General features: G+C 46.6%; 1 protein-coding gene across 5 annotated transcripts in view; it reads left to right on the top strand.

The window, feature by feature from the left end:
- The first annotated feature begins 22,053 nt into the window (after positions 1-22,053).
- The window catches only part of LOC144612099 (FMRFamide receptor-like), a 46,112-nt gene continuing 44,802 nt past the window's right edge, over positions 22,054-23,363 (top strand). For all 5 annotated transcript variants that reach the window (XM_078431651.1, XM_078431650.1, XM_078431649.1 and 2 more), the window contains exons 1-2: positions 22,054-22,141; positions 22,972-23,077. The gene's annotated coding sequence lies outside the window, so the exon portion shown is untranslated. The remainder of the gene's footprint in view (positions 22,142-22,971; positions 23,078-23,363) is intronic.

The following is a 23,363-nucleotide window of genomic DNA, read 5'->3' as shown; positions in this document are numbered from 1 at the left end:
TTGGACGATTCTGTGTATGGTATTTAGCGAACGGTGACGCTGATGTTAAAATAACCACGTATCTTCATTCAAGCGGTAGTCTCAGGCAAGATGGTCCTGTGTTATGTTGACTCCAGAACGTCTAGCAGTGGATCTATGAACCTGCCGCAACTGTCCCGTCAGCAGCATCGTTGTGAATGCACAGTACATTCTGGTTTGTGGACTAATTAGAGTAACAGACTGATGATCCCACGCTTTGTGAAATGCATCTTGAAATAATCCAGTATAAGTGTTCGGGATAAGTGTTCAGATAATCCAGGAGCTGCCAGTTGTTACAGCACTGAGTGTAACTGTCCGGCTGCCAATTACTTTCTCGCTTTTTCCGGGAATAAAAATCAGCCGTTGAAGTTCCCGCCCGAGTGTGAGACCAGGGTTGTTGCTCTGCTGCCAGAGAAACGCTCCAGTTTCACTCCGCCCATTTTCTTTATTCACAGGCGACGTGGAATATTTCCATATTTTGGAAATAATCCCCGCTGGCCTGGACTGAATGCGAAAATGCTTGAAACCGCATGTCTGGGAGCAATTGTAGAAAGAGAAAGGGTTAATGTTTCAAATCTAAGTTTCTTTCTCGGGAAGCCAGGAAGGGAACAAACACGATTTATTCACAAAATGCTGGAGTAACTCAGCACGTCAGGCAGCATCTCGGGAGAGAAGGAATGGGTGACGTTTCGGATCGAGACCCTTCTTCAGAACAAACACGTTGATCTGAGCGGCAGTGATGTTGGAAAGAACAACGGCTGGAGTGTCGCGAATGTCTGGAGCAGGGATAGGTTTTTGCTGAATGGATAATTGAACTACATTATCTGTGTAACGTGTTCCTAACCTTGTCGTCATGCATTTCGTGTGCGGTTTTACTGTTGGTGACGGTGTGAATTCGGGTGAATTTGTACAGTCTGGTCGAGTGGGACCTGCCCAGGAAATTCCAGAATTTCCAGTTGTTGGCAATATTTTCTGATTTATCTCAGATTTGCAACATCCACAATTTATTTTTGACTTTCCCGCTGCCCCCTGGTTGTGATGCTCCGCTTTCTGGAACGGGGCCGCTTTAGCTTCTCCCTCTGTACCTGGCAACGTTGCTTGAGTTCGGTCGTTTCTGGGTTAATGACAGTTCAGGCAGTGGTCAAGAGAGATGGCGCCGTATTATTGGGTGGACTGAGTACATCTCAATTCTTATCTATGTTTTGTCCCAACCTGAGATCAGATCTGTATATTGCGGCGGGGGGCACGGGGAACCCCGCTGTTCCAGAACGGTCGCATCAACTGACTGCGGACAGGTTGTTGAACCGTTGCCGCTCCGAGTGATGACGTTGCTGCCAACGTTGTGTGTGGTGAGGATGTCCGACTCTGTGATCATTATCAGTGACAAAGGCAGTATGTGGTCCATTTGAAAATAGTCTTTGAGCTCCAGGACACTGGGGCTGGGGTTGGCGACTGCAGTGAGCTGCAGGAAAGGCAATTTGATGGGACGTTGCGTTGTAACAGGTCCCCGCGGTCACTCATTGTTAGCTGAGAATTGTTGCTGATTCTTCTGCACGTCTCGGATTTCCCAACTTACTTACTGGCATGTCACAATTTCGTAATTTAACCTTCGTTTTACTGAGAATGTGCGATGTTGCAGGTCGTCTGAGATGTGTTGATTTTGGTTCGTGTACAGGCGTGTGCAGCCCCGACTTGTTTCTAACAAGTCATGACTGACTTCTGTGTCTGGTTCTGAATTTTCCTTTTCCACAGTCGGTACAGTAATGTAGCTGGTAGCTCTGTGGCCTCACAGATCAAGCGAACGAGCTCCGATCTTGCACTGCTTTTTTGTGATGTCGACGCATTCTGTTCGTGAACGCATTTGTTTCCTCCATTTGCTCCGGTTTCCTTTCTCGACCCGGCATGTGCAGTTTGTTAGGTAATTCGCTGCTGTAAGTTACCTGTATGCCAGCAGAAGAATAGTAGTATTTGAGGTAAATTGTTGTTAATGTCGTTGAATTAAAACAGCATGATTCGTGGAAATGGTTGGTCGATTTTGACATCTGATTCTGTGAGCCGAAGGACATGTATTTTATAAGCTTCTAGCTCCATGTCGCATCCAGGTAAATTATTCTGCCAACCAGCTTGTGTGTCCAACGGAAACCAGGGTTAACAAGGCAGGCCAATCAGGCATTTAAAATAATATTTTTTTCGTATCTTTTCCCAGAGCTGCGATATTCTGGTTGACTGGCGTAAATCACCAGTCAGGTTCCAGTTTGAAGATTGCATTTAGGTTCTGTCAGCACACTGCACCTATGGTGCTTGGCGCTGCTGAGATGAGTTCGGGCAATTAGGAATGGTTGGATAGAGCGGATCAACTTGAATGGGAAACCGTGTATTTGGCAGAGAGCAGGCATTTCCAGTACGATGCGAGGAGATGGACGGTGATAATAAATTGATTCAGACATCACGAACGGTCCAGAACTGTCCGCAGAAAGTCTGGAAGGGGAAAGACTTAGCTTACATGTAAACCCTCGAATGTGTATTTGCAAGCACTGATCTAAACGATTATACACCCACGTTGCAAAGCCCGATTATTCGGCACAGAAACAATGAGCCAAATGGTCCGCATACACGTAGGAAGTTTTCTACGAATACACTATTACTTTACTTGCAACTGGTTGATCGGATAAATCCCGCTACAGATATGCATACCATACCATGGCCGTCTCCAAGGAGATTACCCAATCTTCTGCACTCGGTACACATCAGCATCAACATTCCCTTCTCCCCGACCAACAGCTTCCTGAGTCTGCATTCACCAATAACTCTAGTGAAGCTGGAGTAAACCCGGGGCAGAGGGTAGGCTCCTAGAAAGGATTATCTTTCGAACCCGATGGTGTACAAGCCCAAAGATCTTCGGAGGCGGCATTGCAGGTATTGCAGATCAGTTGTCATTGAATGTGTATGTGACATTTTATTTTTCCTGCCGCACAAACAAACCTAGAGCAGAGTGGTTGGAGTACAGCTTTATACGATGTTCGCTAGCCCACATCTGCACTTCTGTGGGCACCTCTGATCACCACACTGTAGGAAGAACTTTACTGCTATGTCGAAGGTGGGGAGGAGATCCATGAGCATGTTTTCTGCGATGGCAAAGTTTGGTAATAACGGGAGAGTCGACAGACTGAGTTTATTTTATTTTCTCGAAAAAGACACAGTGAAGATCCAACAATTGGACAATTTAAGGGGCATGGACAGGATACGTGCAATGAAACATGTCCCAAACAAGAGGGAGCTATATCCAGAGGGCATTGGGTTAGATAAAATGTTTGAAATAATCTGATGTGGTATCTTCTCATTCAGACTCGGAATCTAGGATGCGCCACTAAAGAGTTTGACGGAGGCAGGGACACCAAAGACATCAAGAGAAACACTTGAAACTCGAAGGCATGGAGACTACGGGTTCTGTGGGTACATCCATGTCGGTTTGGCTGTGGTGGGTGTAATGGCTTGTTTCCGAGCTGTGGGAAGCTCTCCCTCTGGGGAAGGAACTGGAGAATGTGGTGGATGGAAGCGCTACAAAGTGTATTGTAGGAAAATGGGAATAGGGAGGTGGAGTGTGCGAGAACGGTGGAGACAGAGTGGAGAGCGTGGGTCGGGGTGTGGACTGCAGCGCGGGCATACACTGAATGCGTTGTACATGGAACAATCAGCGAATTGTAGTTTCGGGACATCTGCTGTAATTCGACAGAACACTTCTGACTGTAGCATTTGCTTCCAGGTCAGATCACCCAACGAAACCGCAGCTCAACTGTCCGTCTGACCCTCCGCTGGTGCACTTGGATAGTCACCCCGAAAATTCCCTGATCAGCATGACATAAAACATTACAATGAAAATCCGCACGATAAGCCACCCGGGGTCGCTCACTCCCCACTGTTATCTATCCTGACGTGCAGTCTGTCCCTCCGCTGTACACTCTACTCTAAACAGTCCGCACTGCACCTCCCCCCTGCACCTTCATCCCGCCCGCGGCTTGCCCCGGCCCAGTCCCCACTATAACCTCACCCTGCCCAGTCCCCACTGTAACCTCACCCTGCCCAGTCCGCACCGTAACTCTGCCTGGTCCCCACTGCCCGCTGACAATGCCCAGTGCCCACTACACCATCACCCTGCCCAATCTCCACTGCCCCTTTACCCTGCCCAGTCCCCACTTCCCCTTCACCCTGCCCGGTCCCCACTGTAACCTCACCCTGCCCAGTGTCCACTGCTCCTTCACCCTCCCCATTCGTCACTACACCTTCACCCAGCCCAGCCCCTACTGTAACCTCATCCTCCCAGTCCCCACTGCCCGTTGACCCTGCCCCATCACATTTATACATTCACCCTGCCCAGTCCCCACTGCACCTTCACCCTGCCCCGTACCCACTGCTCAGTCACCCAGCTAATTCCCCATTGTCACCACACCCTGCCCATTCCCCCCTGTAACTTCACCTTGCCCATTTCCCACTGTATACTCACCCTGCCCAGTCCCCATTGTAACCTCACACTTCCCATTCCCCACTGTAACCTTCACCCTGCCCAATCCCCATTTTAACCTCACCTGCCCAGTCTCCATTTTAACCTCACACTACCCAGTCCCCACTGTAAACTCACCCTGCCCAGTCCCCACTGTAAACTCACCCTGCCCAGTCCCCACTGTAACCTCACCCTGCCTAGTCCTCACTGTAACCTCACCCTGCCTAGTCCCCACTGTAACCCCACCCTTCCCATTCCCCACTGTAACTCCACCTTTCCCATTCCCCACTGCACCTTCACCCTGCCTAGTCCCCACTGTAACCCCACCCTTCCCATTCCCCACTGCACCTTCACCCTGCCCAGTCCCTACTGTACCTTCACCCTTCCCCTGCCCCACTCTCACCTTCCCCGTGCCCAGTCACCACTCCAGCTTCACTCTGCAAATTGTTTACTGCACATCTGTGGCACATAAAGTTGGGTATTGACCTTGATGTGATGCCTTTCTTTTATGTGGAATGTATGCACGGATCTGCAGGCGGGTCATTCTGATATCGGTGGTGGCAAATTTGCCTGAGGGAATTCAGTGCTACACGACTCATCGGAATTTGGAAAGGTAAACACTGATTATAAATAGGGAGCGTGACTTTGTTCCTGAGAATCTGTGTCTCAAGAATATGATTGAACTTTTCAAATAAATAACCAAGGGAATTAACTTGGGCATGATGGCTGCCGTGTACTTTAGCCGTGGCTTTCACAGGGTCCCGCATGGTCGACTGACCTGGACGGTTATCGCACACGGGATCCAGTTGGGAAGAACTAGATACAAAGATGTTCCAGTGGTAGGAGTCGTGCGGTGACAGGGAATGATTAAAGACAAAATATAAAACATAGAACTGTCCATCACAAAACAGGCCATTCGGTCCACAATGTCTGTATCGAACATGATGCTGACCAACTCCTATTTGCCTGAGGTAACCCATATCCCTCTATTTTCTGCAAATCTATTTACATATCCAAATGTCTCTGAAACACCACTATTCGACCTGGCCCAAACACCAACCCAAGCCCCCACCCTGGCAGCCTTTGTGTATAAGAAAAATGGCGCTAACATCTCCCTTAAGCTTTGCCCTTCACACCTTAAATCTCTTCCCTCTAATATTTGATTTTCCTATCCTGGAAATAAGGTTGCTATTTTCTATACATCTGCTAGGTCGCCCCGCATCCTCCAGCATTCCAGAAACAAACAATCCAATTCTGTCCAACCTCTCTCTGTAGCCAATACCCTCTAATCCAGGCATCATTCTCGTAAATCCTTGCACCTTCTCCAAGCCATCACATCCTTTCTGTAATGTGGCGACCAGAACTCAAGAACGGGGTAGAGAAGCCTTCGAAATTTGCTTTGAGGTTAGTCGAAACTTAGCAGGACTGGAAACTGTTGGACGATTTCAAATTGAACTGTTATTGCCCCAGTTACAGACTCTGCCTTCACAAATTGTGGCGATTGTGTTTTTCGACCCAATATTTGAACCTTTTGATAGGTACATGGATAGGAAGGGTTTAGAAGGATCTAGACCAAACATGCGCAGGTGGAACAAGAGTAGATGAGGCATGGGCACGCTGGGCCGAAGAGCCTGTTTACACGCGGAAGGATTCTACCTCTATCTGTGCATTGTGCTCCAATAACGACATTTATCTTTCGGTAAGGAGGCCAAACGGTCTATCTAGATTTGCCATTCCCAAAGAGGAATACTGTCAGCCTCTCGGCTATCTTCTGATTTACTTTGAGCCTGCAGATTATTCTCCCACACTGATCCACGCACCGCCACTGGCACACTTTGTCATCTGCATTGCGAAGTCAATTAGAGCACCCAGCTAAGATACGGAATGATCTCTCGATTGGATTAGGTAACTGGTGCTACGAGGGAAAGCATTCGTTCGCGCGGGGACCGGCGGAAAGCCAGGGTCAGAGGAGAGGATCCAACCCGCATCCCGAGAGCTGTGCGGGCCACGTATCTTTTCATTATTTACCTGCTGATATGTCGTGTAATTTAATTTATTCTGGCAACTCAGTAGTAAATGTCACTCGGAAATCCTTTCAGCTCAGAGTATTGTTCGTGAACGTCAGATAACATCCTTCGTTCGTTCTTTCGCAGTTAACTTGGTGGCGATTGTGATCCTGTCCCGTGGAAAGTGCGGTCTCTCCAAATGCATCACTCGCTACCTGGTGGCAATGGCAGCGGCCGACCTCATGGTCCTCATCATTGATGTCATAATAAGGTCCATTGTTGTGATGTATTTCCCGCTGTCGTTCTTCACCATCACCCCCGTGTGCTCCATCAACTGGACCCTGACTTGCGCAGCCACAACAATCTCTGTCTGGTTCACCGTGGGTTTCACGTTTGATCGGTTTGTGGCCATATGTTGTCAGAAGCTGAAAACAAAATATTGCACCGAGCGAACCGCGAGTGTTGTTATCGGAACCGTAATCGCTTTGAGCTGTTTAATAAACGTACCGTGGTATTTTACATTCGAATCTGCATATATCAGCGACAATAAACCCCGAGGGTGTGCCTGGACACAGTCTTTCTTAACTTCACCTTCATGGACTTCGTTTGAGTTCTTCTACCTGAATGTAACTCCTTGTCTCCCGTTCGTTTTGCTTTTGTTGGTCAATTCACTGACCGCCAGGTACATTCTAGTCTCTGGTAGAGTCCGCAGATTGTTCCGGGGCCGCAACAGTGGAGAGAATGGCAAAGACCCGGAGATGGAGAACCGCAGGAAGTCCATCGTTTTACTCTTCAGCATATCAGGCAGTTCCATTGCGTTGTGGACCACAGTGGTTGTTTATGTTGTATCTGAGCGCGCTTTGGGCGCTGAATACTTCGCAGACAGTGATCTTCTGAAAATTTCGTTTATGTTCCAGCTTCTGAGTACCTGCACCAACACGTGTATTTATGTCCTGACCCAGAGAAAGTTCCGAGAGGAGCTGAAGAACGTGGTTAAATACCCCGTGAATTTCATTGTGAAATTAATCATATCATTGAAACATTAGTATTCCCAGTCTAGTTATAAATATAGCAGAACATTGAACACATCTTAAACCGACGTTTTCAGGAGGTATCCGGGTGTGCGAATTATGTAATTCAGTAGCTGTCATTTACAACCAATAAATCAGCATCTACAACTCCTTTCTCCACAATATAATCTCAATGTTGTCCAAGTGTAACAATGCTGGATATTGTAAGTCACGGGATAACAGCGCGCTATCACATCACCGTGTGCGCGAATCACACAGGAAACAGGTTGTTCATAGTGACCGGGAATAAACTATTCTTATCACTTCTGATAACTGTCTCCTTGTCGCTGGGTGTCCGATGGGTGGGTGGAATGGTGCTGGGGACCGGGTTCTCAAAGGGAATATAAAATGTTGGTGTCCCCTGGAGCGTCTGAATATATGAGAATAATTAGAATATATATGGATGCTAATAATGAGAATTTGTAAGGACACGGCTGACACAACCTCATCGCTGCTGAGGTCACCCTTCTCTCAGGGGAGGACGCAGTAGTGATCGGCTCTCCCTCAGATATGGGAAACAACGATTCCTCATTCCGCAACGTTCTACGACGTTGAGATTGATTTGTGTGGAGAATCTGTGATTTGTGAAATGATCGTTTTAAGCTTTCCCCCTTCGATACCGGTGAACAAACTGGTTCCGTGACTGGCGACAATGTCCCGAAAGGCATTGAGCCACCCCCTCCCCCCCCCCCTCCCCCCTCCACCCCGAGGGGATGGTGACGCGGTTCGCCTAAAATGTGAGATAGAATAATATCAAGATGCCCTTGTAGTGTGTTTGACTTGTATTAACCATCAGATGTTGAATAAGGTTAACTTAAACAAAATTAATGTTATGACTAATGAAATAATTGGTTCCCATGTGTTAGATAGCATATTTCCGGAAAGTTGTATCTTACAAAAAACAAAAGTTGTTTACTGCACAGTATAACTGTCGGCTAATTCTGCTGTGAAGTCAGAGAACTGGTGGGCAGTTTGCTGCCGCCATCTCTCCATGAGATCGTACAATAAAGTCTCGAAGCAAACCTGCAAAGTCTCCTATTTTTATTTTCGTTTAATTCCCTCAAAATTCATTTCTTCCACAGAATTTGACGTCGTCGGCAGGATCCCAAATGTAACGGGATTCGAACGAATATAAGTGGGAAATAAAAGGGAATGATAAAATAGTCCTAACCGAAAGGGGGACGGGGGGGGGGGGGTCCCAGAGAGGAGGGAGAGCCCCCGGGCAACTTAGCTTGTCTGGCCGGTGACTCACGCTGAGCCAAGAGCCAAGAGGCCTGTGAGGTGAGGCGGAATAAAGCGGAGAAGATTAATTTACTCACGCTGGGCGTAGAAGATAAATTGAAGCAAGTGCCTTAATGCGCGCTTTAAAAATTGAAACGTGACTTCGAGGTTTGCGGACGGAGTGAATAATAATAATAATAATAATAATAATAATGCATTACATTTATATAGCGCTTTTCAAACACTCAAAGACGCTTTACAGGGATTACTAGAACATAGAGAAGAAAATAAATAGATAAATAAGTAAACGAATATAATATAATAGTATATTATAACAAGTTGTCCGCGGAAACCTAACTTCTGTTTCATAGACTTGTGAAAAGAATATGGGAGGCAATAGTAGTCAATCGGAGAAATCGGATCCTACTGATAGAGGGAGCCCTGAGGAAAAGAAACAGGTGGTCCAGGAGGGAAAGGTGCAGATAAGAGAGAACATTGCCAAGGTGATTTAAAAAAGACCATAAGACACCGGGAAAAGGTAGGAGATCCCATTGTTCCACCGGGATCGCCAGCAGATCTGGTAATAAAAAACAACGGAGATGACCAATGTCCGGTAAATTTTTGTGGTAATCTAGCTGATCGATCAAATGGAGATTGGCCGGATGGGGGAAGCTATAAGCTATCTCTTTCCTACTCATTTCTAGAAAAGAAATGGTTTGGCGAGATGGGAGCACAATTAATATTTGCAGTGGTAGTGTTATTAGTTATGGTTGGAATGCTAAGTGTAACTTTAAAATTGATGGAAATAAAAGGAAATGGGCGGAGATGGAGATAAGACACCAGCCAATGAAGGAGGGAAAAGGTGTTAAGCAGAAAGAGGGAAATGAGGGACCTGTGCCTATAATACCAAAGGAAGTGGCAGCAATATATCCCCGACTCCCTGTGGAGAAGGCACCCCCAGTAGAGGATGAATTTGATGATCTGTTGATGATGGCGGCTGCATTTCGCCCGCGACAACCTCCGTATGACCCGGCGTGTATAGAAGGAGAACAGGCCGCTGCCCCGTCAGGTGCTGAGGCTGTTTCTACCTTTGGGGTCTCGGGTGGACCAGTCCACCGGTAAAGGAGCCATTGCTCCTCCGACAAGTCTGGCAGAAGCAGATAGTAGCTCTGAGAGGGACCTGATACACGATCTTGGAGTTATCAAAAAGATATCATGAAGGATGAGCAAACAAAGCTCCAGATGATGAATGTTGAGGAAGAGTCTGAGTCCGAGTCACTGATGCAGTCCCCCCCCCCCCCCCCCCCGTACTATGATAGGAGAAGTCCCCGTGTTGAAATCCTGGACCCCAGCTGAAGTTAGAGACATGGTTGCCGAAGCTCCAGATCCCTTAAGAAAGCCCAATGCATTTCTTAATTGGTTAATCTAGAATGGCAAAATAAGCCATGGGATAATGTGATAACAGCGCTTGTGAACATGGAGAGGGAATGGCTGTTTGCCCAAGCAAGAGAGCCGAAACCAAACCATCGGACCAGTATTACACGGGGAGAGGGGGCTGGGGAAGAGGAGGAAGTTGTAGAGGTAGGGGCCGAGGAAGGGGACAATGGCAAATAAAAGATACAACACGAGGCAAATGCTGGAGATGTGGTAAAACGGGGCATTGGGCTCGAGATTGCAGATGTTCCCAACAGCAACAGGGAGGGGATCCAGGCCCTGCCCCCTTCTCATTCAGTAACCCCTTCCTATCCGGTAATCCTAATCCATCACCACAGGGATGCCGCAGAGGTAAGGCGGTACAGGCGGCTGTGATCAGATTGTCTAAATCAGAAGAAGAACCCATAGCTGCAGGCAAGATAGTTGACTGCCATTTGGACCTTCTGGTGGATACCGGAGACACAATGTCCTCTGTGCACCCCTCCGTGGACATCCCCGTCAGTCAGTCAAATATTAATACTATTGGGGTTGCCAGTGTCCCCATGATAGAACCTTTATCAGAACCCACTCGTGTGCAGGTAAATGGCAAGCCACTTACTGACATTTTATAATCTCTAGAGCAGCCCCACTCCCGTTACTGGGAAGATAGGTTCTGCAAACTGGGAGCAGTCTTACACTGTACTGCAGTCGGCATGTTTATGGAACCCCCTCAAATGCACACACATCAATTGCTAATTATAATTAAGGAGGAAGAACAAGGGTAAAAGATGCCCATCCGATATCGTTGCCAATTGAGTAGCAATCCGTACAGTCAATTGGTTAATCAAATCCATTGTGCTCTGCAAAGAGTGCAGGATTTAACAGTATGTTGTCGAAACCAGCCAAGAACATAAGCGAACACATTGCACTGCATTATACACGCGCCTCCCTAATGCCGGGTACCAGGAAATAGTCTCCCCCTGGTTGAATAACCTCGAACAATTAGCGGTCATCCCTTATTTGTTTTTTGGGGTCCCGGGATTAGTAATAATGGTGCACCTCTCTCAAAACCAAAGGGATCGATTGGAGATGGGAGACACTTCAGAGTCACACCTGACCTCCAGCAACAGCGAAGGAAATAGGAGAATTTTTTTTTTTAAAAGGCTGAAGGACAAACAGACAATTCATGTTTTAAAGTTACCAATGGCAAAAGGAGAGGTCCAGATTGACTTCTTTAATGACACAGAAGGAAAGATCACATGGGTCAGAAAGGAACGGGACACTATTTTTGAAAAGCAACAGCCGCCAACTGAGGATCCGTCAAGGTTCCCAATGGCTCTGGTCCAAGTACCCTCTGAACTATGGGCAAAGCATAAGAATCATGTGGGGCGAGTGCGTTCAGCCCCTGAACATAAAGTGACTTTAAAAAAGGGTATCACAAAATGCTGGAGTAACTCAGCGGGTCAGACAGCATCTCAGGAGAGAAAAAATAGGTGACATTTCGGGTTGAGATCCTTCTTCAGATTCATGTCTGGGGAGGGGGCGGGGCAAAGAAAGGGTGTAGTTGGAGGCAGGAAGACAGCGGAAGAGCTGGGAAGGGGAGGGGAAAGAGAGGGACAGAGGAGCTATCTAAAGTTAAAGAAATCAATGTTCATACCGCTTTAAAAAGTGTGCCGCCTTGCCATGTTTAAAACAGTATCGACTGTCCCCGGAGACTTAAGAAGGGACAGTTTTAGTCATCATTTCTTTATTACAACAAGGAGTATTAGTGAAAACGCAAAGTCCGTGTAATACTTCCATTCTGCCAACCAAGGCCTGAGAGCTATTAACAGAATGGTGATCCATATTGCTCCTCTAATACCTGACACCAATATTATTCTGTCATCTATACCGGCGGAAGCCGACACCTTTGCAATAATTGACCTATGTTCAGTCTTTTTCTCCATACCCTGCATAAAGACAACCAGTTCCTGTTTGCTTTTACCTACAAAGATCAACAATACACCTGGACTAGGCTACCCCAGGGGTATACTGAAAGCCCGGCCGTATATGCAGAGGCAGTGAAAAATGATCTTGAGGAATGTCAATTATCAGAAAGGTCTACTTTGATCCAGTATGTCAATTACCTTTTGGTAGCCTCTGTGACAGGTCCTGATTGTAAAGATTAAATTGCTGCAACATTTAGCAGAAAGAGGGCATAAATTATCCCTGGAAAAATTACAGTTCTGCCAGCCTAGAGTACAGTATCTGGGATTCCAGCTGCAGGAAGGCAGAAGGAGATTTGGAAAAGAAAGAATAAAGGCAATAGAGAACGTCCCGGTCCCAAAGACAAAGAAGGACATTCTCCCCTTCTTTGGCATGGTGGGATACTGCAGACAATGGATCCAGGACTGCAGGGAACTAGATGCAGCATTATATTCAGCCACCTTGCAGACTGAGACCTCCAGAGTAATATGGACTGCAGAAAGTGACCAGGTGTCTAGAAATCTAAAGAACGCTATGGTTACTGCTCCGGGCCTGGGATTGCCAAATTATGAAAAGCCCTTTCAACTTTATGTAAATGAGTCAAATTGGTTTGCCACTGGGGTTCTGATTCAATAACATGGAGGGGGAAAAAGACCGTTAGCGTATTATTCCGTGGCTTTAAGAGCTGTAGTAAATGTCATGCCAGCCTGCTCGAGAGCTGTAGTGGCAACGGCTATGATAGAAAACTTAATCCCCATCGTTCCTGGTCACCCGTGTGTAGTGACTGTTCCTCATACCATGATATTATTATTGAACTCCGCAGCCAAACAGCATTTCACAGCCTCTGGAAGAACTGGATATGAAGTTATCCACATATGAACTGTACTTATCAGCGATCACCTGCTATAAACCCAGCTACCTTTGTACCACTGCCAGAAGAAGGATGTGACCATGATTGTCTATTGCTTGTAGAAGCCACTGCCACTCACCGGCTGGACTTACAGAGTCGTCCAATTGATAATCCTGACCTGGTCCTATTTACTGATGGCTCTTCACACCAACCTAGCGATGACAGATTATTAGCCGGATATGCGGTGGTCACACCACACCAAGTGTTGGAGGCATATGCTTTACCATCCGGAACGTCTGCTCAGGTAGCTGAGCTGTATGCCCTGACTCGTGCCTGCATATTGGCAAAAGATAAAAGTGCTGATATCTACACCGATTCTCGCTATGCGTTTGGGGTTGTACAAAACTTTGGGCAGTTATGGAAAAATAGAGGATTCATTACATTAACAAGAAAGACTATTAAGCATGATAAACTGGTCTTAAATTTATGGGATTCTATTCAATTGCCATGGCAGATTGCATTTATTAAATGCGAGGCTCATACATAATCGGATGATGATGCATCAAAGGGAAACAGGTCAGCTGATTATGTAGCCAGATTGCCCTCAGGCAAACCCCGCAATTATAAGCGGCTAAAATTAAGTCTGCAACACAAAGGATGCTTCCGGTTAGCATTGATGTAACCCAGTTACAGGATGCCCAGAGCCTAGTATCATTCCAGGAAAAGAATTCCTGGAGCAAAGCAGGGTGTTATCAAGACCCCATTGTCTGGGTCCACTCTGATGGTCATGTAGTTTGCCCCAGGAGCATATTTTTCCCCCTGTCTCGCCTAGCCCATGGACGGGCTCACATGGAAAAAGGGGGGATGGCATACGCATTGTCCCAACAATGGTATGTACCTTGGATAACAGTCATAATTGATAAAGTTGCAAGAACATGCCTGGTGTGTCAACAAAATAATAGAGGGAAGACGCCTGCAAAATTATAACACCTACCACAACCTGAAATGCCTTTTGAGAATTTGTAAATTGATTTTGTACATACACCTGCAGCAAAGGGTTTTAAGTACATTCTGGTCATCCCTCTCCTCCACAGCTGCAGAAACCCTCATCCACGCCTTCATCACCTCCTGTCTGGACTACTGCAACAGCCTCCTCTATGGCGCACCCTCAAAAATCATCAATAAACTTCAATACATTCAAAACTCCGCTGCCCGTCTACTCACACACACCTCGATCCGTGACCATATCACCCCCGTCCTTTATAAACTCCACTGGCTCCCCATCCCCCAGAGAATCCAGTACAAAATCCTCCTCATAACCTACAAAGCCCTCCATAACCTGGCCCCATCGTACCTGACCGACCTCCTCCACAGGCACTCTCCCACCTGCACCCTCCGCTCTGCCGCTGCCAATCTCCTATCCCCCCACATCCGGACTAAACTCAGATCCTGGGGGGACAGGGCTTTCTCCATCGCTGCTCCCACCCTATGGAACTCACTACCCCAAAACGTTAGAGACTCCCCCACACTCACCACATTCAAAACATCGCTGAAGTCTCACCTGTTCAGTACTGCCTTCAACCACTGAAGGTCACCTCACCTACTGTCTCCTTTCTCTGTTCATTTATTTATTTACTTATTTATCTATTTATTAATTTCCCTATGTTCTCAAAATCTCTGTAAAGCGTCTTTGAGTATATGAAAAGCGCTATATAAATAAAATGTATTATTATTATTATTATAGTTGATATGTTCTCCAGATGGATGGAAGCACCCCCCACATGGAGGGATGATGCAAATCGGTAGTCAATATTTTAATGAAATAAATAATACCAAGATCCGGGATACCCATGAGTATAAACAGTGACAGAGGAACTAATTTCACAAGTAAATTAGTTCAGAACTTGTCGAAGGCTCTTGGGTTCCAATAGAAATTGCACATACCATATCAACCACAGTCCTCATGGATGGTAGAAAGAGTAAATTGAGAGATAAAAGTTACTTTAGCAAAGTATGGCAGCAAAATTTGGGAAAGGATATTCTTGCTATTGAGGGGGTGCAGCGTAGGTTTACTGGGTTAATTCCCGGAATGGCGGGACTGTCATATGTTGAAAGACTGGGCTTGCATACACTGGAATTTAGAAGGATGAGAGGGGATCTTATCGAAACATATAAGATTATTAAGGGGTTGGACAATTTAGAGGCAGGAAACACATTCCCAATGTCGGGGGAGTCCAGAACCAGGGGCCACAGTTTAAGAATAAGGTGTAGGCCATTTAGAACGGAGATGAGGAAACACTTTTTCAGTCAGAGAGTTGTAAATCTGTGGAATTCTCTGCCTCAGAAGGCTGTGGAGGCCAATTCTCTGAATGCATTCAAGAGCGAGCTGGATAGAGCTCTTAAGGATAGCGGAGTCGGGGGGGGGGGGGATATGGGGAGAAGGCAGGGACGGGGTACTGATTGAGAATGATCAGCCATGATCACATTGAATGGCGGTGCTGGCTCGATGGGCCGAATGGCCTACTCCTGCACCTATTGTCTATTGTCTAAAATAGATTGTTGTGGCCAGACGCCATGGTCCATTGTGATGTGCGTCCTGAGAAATCAGAAAAATGGAAACACGGGCCTAACACCTCACGAGATTTTGATGGGGCGACCTATGACAACAGAAACACGACCACCGATGACTCCTGAGCAGGTAGCACTAATTTCGATAAGAAATGCTCAAGCCATGTGTGATACGATTGATAAAATCTAAGAGAAAAGCAGCCGTTTAAATCCGGAGATCAAATTTATGTATGAGCAATAAACAAAGATTCTTTCTCTCCTAGATGGAAAGGACAATATGTGGTGCTGCTAACAACATGAACAGCAGTAAAAGTAAAAGAAAAACCTGATTGGATACATGCCACCAGATGTAAACTGCATCACTCAGACAGAACCCTCCAGGAGAAGGAAACGCAAGAACCGTAAAATTTTGCAGTGATAAAAAAAAATGTCGAAATGTAGACATATTCTTTATTAACTGTCATTAGAGTATTAAATACTTATGAATATAGTAACATTATATGGGGTCGTAGAGGACATGAGAGCGAAGAGAGGCATCTAGTTATGAGAAACAGGATGAAGGTAGAAGTTGGAGTATGAAATTCAACTAACAACTTTCACACAGAACACAGTGAACTCGCAGCTGAAAGAAAACTGGCTTCCTTATCTGATTAGAATGTTGGGTTTGCGCCCATATCCCTTCGCCTGCAGAAGAAGGAATCCCTTTGCAAGCTCAAGGACGGGTTCCAACCAAAATTATATTCGGACACGTATGCCTCCATTTTTGCAACTGATTAATGAGAGAAAATATTAAAATCCTTTCTTATAATAATATAAGTGTTGATCATAAAGATCAACAAGGAAGGAACTGTGGAAGAAAATATTAATATCCTTTCTTACTTAATTTTGATTGGAATTGAACAAAGAAACGAAAGGGTGCTTGGATGTGACAATTGGCAACTCTCGTTGACCAGGTGCAGAAGAGGTTCGTGGGTTTCGGCAAAGTAAAATTAGACGTGTCTAAGAATATGTTGAATGGTGGATGGTAAATGTAAATATGAAATAGTAGACGGAGATAAGAAAGCTTGTTTCTCTCAGCAGTGTGTTACAGTAGACTACCCGCGCCCCCCACCGCTAGTAACATAGAAATGTTACTGTGAATAGGGGGCTTATGATTGGCTCGGAGAGGGGAGGGTGGCGCGGTCCGCCTAAAGAATAATGCCAAGATGCCCTTTTATTGTGTTTGACTTGTATTAACCATCTGTTGTTGAATAAGATTAACATAAACATAAAGTATGTTATGACGAATGAAATAATTGGTACCCATGTAGTAGATAGTATATTTTCGTAAAGTTGTATCTAACAAAAAACAAAAGTTGCTTACTGTTCAGTATAACTGTCGGCTAATTCTGCTGTGAAGTCAGAGAACTGGTGAGCAGTTTACTGCCGCCATCTCTCCATGATATTATGCAATAAAGTCTCTTGAAGCAAACCTGCGAAGTCTGTTGCTTTTCATTTTCCTTTAATTTCCCTTTAAATTAAGTTCTTCCACACCACTGGTTCTTTCTTCATGACCCTTTGTTCAGCGTTCACGCCCACCGCCGTGGTTGGGGCCAAGCAGGGGCCGGGCTCCGCGGTTTCCCTCAACCGGTTCTGCAGCGGGCGAGCCAGGCGTGCTGTCGGGGGTGAGGGATCATCTTAGTACCGATGTCAGCTCTTTTCCAGCTTCCACCACGCGCTACAATCAGTCTGAAGAAGGGTCCCAACCAGAAACGTCACCTCCCAATGTTCCCAGATTTGCTGACTCACTTACTCCAGCAATTAGTGTCTATTTTTTCCAAGACCTAGTAAATTTATTTTGTTTGATATGTTCTTCATAACGGTAGTTTGACAATGCATAAGCAATAAAATATATATATTTTCTGTAAATCAAAACCCCCAACTATTGAGAATTTGTACACATGTTATTTCCTCTAGTGTGTCAAAACATCCAATTCTTCTTAAAGCAAACTTTTCTACGGTTTTGCTGAACTGGAAACTGATTCATTTAAAAATGCAGGATTTGACTGGCAGTGGAAGCTTTAGAGCATTTAAAAAAATCACAGTCAAACGAACTTGCACACAGAACACAGTGAACTCGCAGCTGAAAGAAAAACATGCTTCCTTATCTGCTCAACCATACCATTCTAGTATTCAGTTCTTAAAGTTACAGTTACCAATATATGCACTGCACTGCTCTCCCTTTAGAAAGTAAACTAACTTGTAAATTAGACAAAGAAGAATAATTTTAGAAATTTGATCTGACGACTTGACACACTCTTTCTGATCGCCTGAGTAGTTTAGGGGGAGTGTAAGGTTGTGGTTCTAAAGGAGAGTCAAGTTCAGGATCGTTTATCTTTGTCTCTATTTTCTTTGGAGATGCTGATTTTACTTCTGAACGGAATAATATCAAAGTCTGACAGATCTACTTCGTCGATGCTTTGCTCTTGTACCGGTTCATCCCTTGTTGGGATCGTGTGGTTTATGTGCACACTTCTAACACGTCCTCCAAATTTTACCAAGTCCCTCCGAGTACCACACACTTCAACTACTGTTCCCACCTCCCATTTGTTTGCTTTGTAAGGGGGGCTGAGAACACAAACCTGATCAAGGGTATTGAGCCTACATTTTTTTTACTTCCACCATAATGACGTTTCTGATCAGATTATTTGAGTTCAACCTTAGGAGATAGGTTAGGTAGAACTGAACAGTCTAGTTCTGAGCCTTCTTTTCATAAGTTCAGCTGGCATATACCCTGTGGTAGATTGTGGCGTGCTACGATATTTCAGTAAGAAACTAGCTAGCCGCTGTGACATACTGAATTTTAAATCCACTTCAAGAACATGTTTCTTGAGAGCTCCTTTGACGTTTCTATCCTGACGGCTGCGCCGTTAGATGCCGGATGATAAGTTGATAACATTTAGCTCCATGAAAGTTTGGAACAGTGCAGCATGAAATTGGGGGGCCATGGTCAGAGACAAGCTCTTCAGGTAATCCATGACACACAAAGATAGACTGCAATGCATCCATTGTTCTTTCTGTTGTTGCGTTTGTACCCATATGTACCACCTCAATCCACTTTGAGTGGCAATCTACCAAAACAAGAAAATTATTATTCCCGTGTTCACAGAAATCCACATGAACCCTCTCAAAGAGTCTAGTAGGCCAAGATCATATTTACAAATGGATTTGGGCAGGCCTACTTCTACACAACTGATGGGTACTACATTTGCTTGCCATTGCTTCTATGTCATTGTCCAATCCTGGCCAATACATGCAACCTCTGGCTGAGGACTTCATTCCCACAATACGTGTGTGTTCACTATGGAGTTCTATAAGTAATCTTTGTCTTAAAGAGTTAGGTACTACTACTCTGTGACCTGATTTAATACACCCTTGCTCACATGACAGTTCATGTCGTCTATTGTGATCAGATTTTAGTTCATTAGTACATGGATTTATTTCTGACCACCCACACAAAGTTCAAGGTTCAAGGTCAGTTTATTGTCACATGTACCAGTCAAGGTACAGTGAAATTCGAATTATCATACAGCTGTATTAAACTAAAAGCAACAAGACACACATCTACATAAAAGTTAACATAAACATAAGTTAACATAAAGTTTGTTCATAGACTTGTTTTAGCACTGTGTCCTTTTGAGTTTCAGCAGCAATTTCAGCTGCTGTGACTGGAAAGTCATAGTCCACAGCTTCTGTGATGTGGATAGCACCTTCAGTGCCCACATCTGATTCCTCATGAGGCAAACGCGACAATGCATCAGCGATAGCATTTTCTTTTGAGCTGTAGTCATAATGTGACAGGAGAACTGCCGATCGCTGCATCCTCGAGGCTGCCATTGCAGGTATTGCTGACCGAGGACCAAGAATAAGTGTGCGTGCTGCAAATGCTCTTGGATTTTCTTGTCCCTGTTCTATTTCATGGGAAATTACAGCTCCTACCCCACAACTAGGTGCATCACAGGCTAACTTTAACTCACGATTTGTTTCGGAGTAAAGAGGTAATGCATCACTGGTCAAGTTCTTCTTACATGCATCATAAGCATTTTGTTGCTCTTTGGACCATTGCCATTTTTTATCCTTGTTCAACAACTTGTGAAGAGGAGCTAGCTTTGTTGCTCACTCGGGTAAGAAGCATGAGTAATACTGTACTATACCCAGGAAGGAGCGGAGTTGAGATATATTCTGTGGTGTTGGTGCATTTGCTGCAGCTTCAATCTTTTTCTTCACTGGTTGTAGTCCATGTTGATCCGCTTTCAAACCAAGATACACTACTTCGGTCTGTAAGAATGCACATTTGCTTCTTTTCAACTTTATATTGTGATCACCAAGCTTTTTCAACACTTCACTGAGTATCTCCAGATTCTCCTCCTCAGTAACAGTTGCAATCAGCAAGTCATCTTGATTGCTCAAACAATGTCATGTCCCTTGCGGAATTTTGTCCATTGTAGCTTGGAAGATTTTTGGTGCTGACTTCACACCAAAGGGTGGTTTTGTGTGGGAATACAGCCCCACGTGTGTGTTTATCTTGAGGTACAGCTGGCTCTTACGATCAACATTTAGCTGAGCATATGCATGTGACAGATCTAGCTTAGAGAATACCTTGGAACCAGCAAGTTCAGCGTATAAATCTTGTGAGGTTGGTATTGGATACTGTTCATCATCTACTGCCTGGTTGATGGCCACATTGTAGTCTCCACACAATCTCACTATGTTGTCCCCTTTCAGAACCACTACTGTTGGAGTAACTCAACGGGACAGGCCGCATCTCCGGAGAGAAGGAATAGGTGACGTTTCGGATCGAGACCCTTCTTCAGACTTCCGCAGGAACGTGCGGCTGGTGAGCGGCTGAGATTTCAGGGAGACGGGCGGGCGAGCAAAACTCAGCTTCTATGTCCGGGCACCCACTGACACAGTAAGACCACCGTCCACTCACAGGCGAGGTTGTGGAATCCTGTAGCATCTACAAAGCTCCTGTGTTCATAGATCCAGACACAGGGTCGGACTTGCACCCAGCAGCCACCCGCCCAACGGTCTTCAGTTCACCGTTGTAAAGAGTAGGTGAACATGAGGACCCTGTGGACACATAGGTGATGGGACTTTGGCAGTACATATCCATGACTGGGGACACTGGGATCCAGTGGACACACAGCTGGCGGTTACACACTGGTGCACATGAGGACCATGTGGACACTCGGCTGGTGGAGCTGCCCCCCCCCCCCCCCCACCGCTCCTCACTCCCCCGATCTCTCTAAGGGGCGGAGGCCAGGCTCCTGGCGGGATTCCCTCTACGTCACGTGTCAGGTAGCCATTGGATTTCCCCTCTATGTCACACGTCAGGTAGCCCGCGGGATTCATAGAAACATAGAACATAGGTGCAGGAGCAGGCCATTCGGCCCTTCGAGCCTGCACCGCCATTCAATATGATCATGGCTGATCATCCAACTCAGTATCCCGTACCTGCCTTCTCTTCATACCCCCTGATCGCTTTAGCCACAAGGGCCACATCTAACTCCCTCTTAAATATAGCCAATGAACTGGCCTCAACTACCTCTGTGGCAGAGAATTCCACAGATTCACCACTCCCTGTGTGAATAAAAACTTTCTCATCTCGGTCCTAAAAGACTTCCCCCTTATCCTTATCCCCCTTGTTCTGGACTTCCCCAACATGGGGAACAATCTTCCTCCATCTAGCCTGTCCAACCCCTTAAGAATTTTGTACGTTTCTATAAGATTCCCAAGACGTCTCGCCCTCAGGTGGTCCTGAGTCCAGCCCCACGTCACGCCGTCAGGTGGACCGCGACCCCTGTTTACGTCACGTCGTCAGGGAGACCGTGAGCCCCGCCCCACGTCACGCCGTCAGGTGGACCGCGACCCCTGTTTACGTCACGTCGTCAGGGAGACCGTGAGCCCCGCCCCACGTCACGCCGTCTGTTGGACCGCGACGACTGTTTAGGTCACGTCGTCAGGGAGACCGTGAGTCCAGCCCTCCGGTCAAAAAGGCCGACTTCAAAATTTAACCCGAGTCTGAAGAAGGGTCTCGACCCGAAACGTCACCCATTCCTTCTCTCCCGAGATGCTGCCTGACCTGCTGAGTTACTCCAGCATTTTGTGAATAAATCAAAATTTAATCACTCGTCTATCACTCCGACCTGCGCGAGATCACCACTTATGATGTGTTTGCGCAGTAATCAACCAGAATCAGAATCAACCAGGATCAGGTGGACCGCGACCTCTGTTTACGTCACGTCGTTATGGAGACCGTGAATCTAAACGACGTCACGCCGTCAGGTGGATCGCGAGCCCCGCCCCGCCGCACGTCACGCCGTCAGGTGGTCGAAAGCTCCGCAGCACGTTACGCCGTCAGGTGGTTCGCAAGCCCCGCCCCACGTCACGCCGTCATGGTGACCGCGAACTGCGCGAGGATGGCGGTTTAACGGTCGGAGAGCGAGGGAGCGCCCGAGGGGACGGAGGATAGAGCGGGGAGAGACGACAGGTGGGGCCGAGTGGCGCAGGGTGGGGTCTGAGAAGGAGAGAAGGGCGTAGCGGTGGGGGGAGAGTGGGGTGGGAGAAGGACGGGCAGTGAGGGGTGTAGGCAGGGTGGCAGGGAGGGTGGGCATGGGGCTGGAGGGGAGGATGGTTGCGCAGGGGTAACAAGGAGGATGGAGAGGAGATAGCAAGGGTTATGGGAGTGGAGCGGGTGGGGAGGGGGCAGGGGGATGGGCACAGGATCGAGGGGGGGGGCAGAGGGGATGGTGAGGGTTTAGGACACGTGAGGCAGACACAGAGGGGCATTGGGATTGGAACTGGGGAGGGGGAGATTAGGAGGGAGACATGGAGGGGGTTGTAGCTGGGAGACTGAGCCTGGCCAGGGAGGTAAAGGGGGTGCGGACAGCACCAGAGGTCATCTGTCTCTAGTCCGCTCTGCAGCATCCTGTCTCAATGTACAAGACATGGGGAGACCACACCTGCTGTGATATGTACAGTTCTGATCACCCTGCTACAGGAAGGGTGTTAGTAAACCGCAAAAGATGCAACATAGATTGATGGATTACCTGGATTGGAGGGTTTGAGTGAGAAGGAGTGGCTGGATAGGCTGGGATTGATTTCCATGGAGCGAAGAAACTAAGGGGATGACCTTTTGTTTATAAAATCACTTGAGCACAGATCGGGTGAAGTTCTGAAACTAGGGTCTGTAGGTTTAATGTGAGAGGGGAAAAATTAAAGGGGACTTGTGGTGCTGCATGCCTCTTTGTATTCCAACATTCATTAAAGTTCCAGCAGCCAGATTTGTTGCGTCCCTGACTGATGTGGTGTTTGTTTCAGGAAGCGGATAGAGCGAGAACAATGGGCTCTACATGTCAGAGACAGAGGCAAGGTCTGGTGAAAGGCCACAGGGAACATTAGAGCAACAGACACACGGACGGCTGAGGTAAGAGGGAGCTGGGACTGGAAGATGGGTGTGTGTTTTTTCTTGCTTACCCCTCATTAAGGTCTCACCTTTTCCTTTATCTCTTTGAATTTACATCATCCAGACATGGCTGATTAGACCCTCTTCCCTAGAATCACCTCCCAAAGCACTCTACCCTTTTACACCACAACACAAAAGGGGCAGAAGTGAGAGTAGGCCACCTGTCTCCTCAAACCTGCCCCATAATTTAATGTGACCAGAGCCAATTTGCTCCACACCTCAAATCCTCTGCTGTGCCAAGTGTACA

Source organism: Rhinoraja longicauda, chromosome 43 (genome assembly GCF_053455715.1).
Source record: "Rhinoraja longicauda isolate Sanriku21f chromosome 43, sRhiLon1.1, whole genome shotgun sequence".
NCBI classification, from domain to species: domain Eukaryota; kingdom Metazoa; phylum Chordata; class Chondrichthyes; order Rajiformes; family Arhynchobatidae; genus Rhinoraja; species Rhinoraja longicauda.
This window is presented reverse-complemented; position numbering and strand designations above follow the sequence as displayed.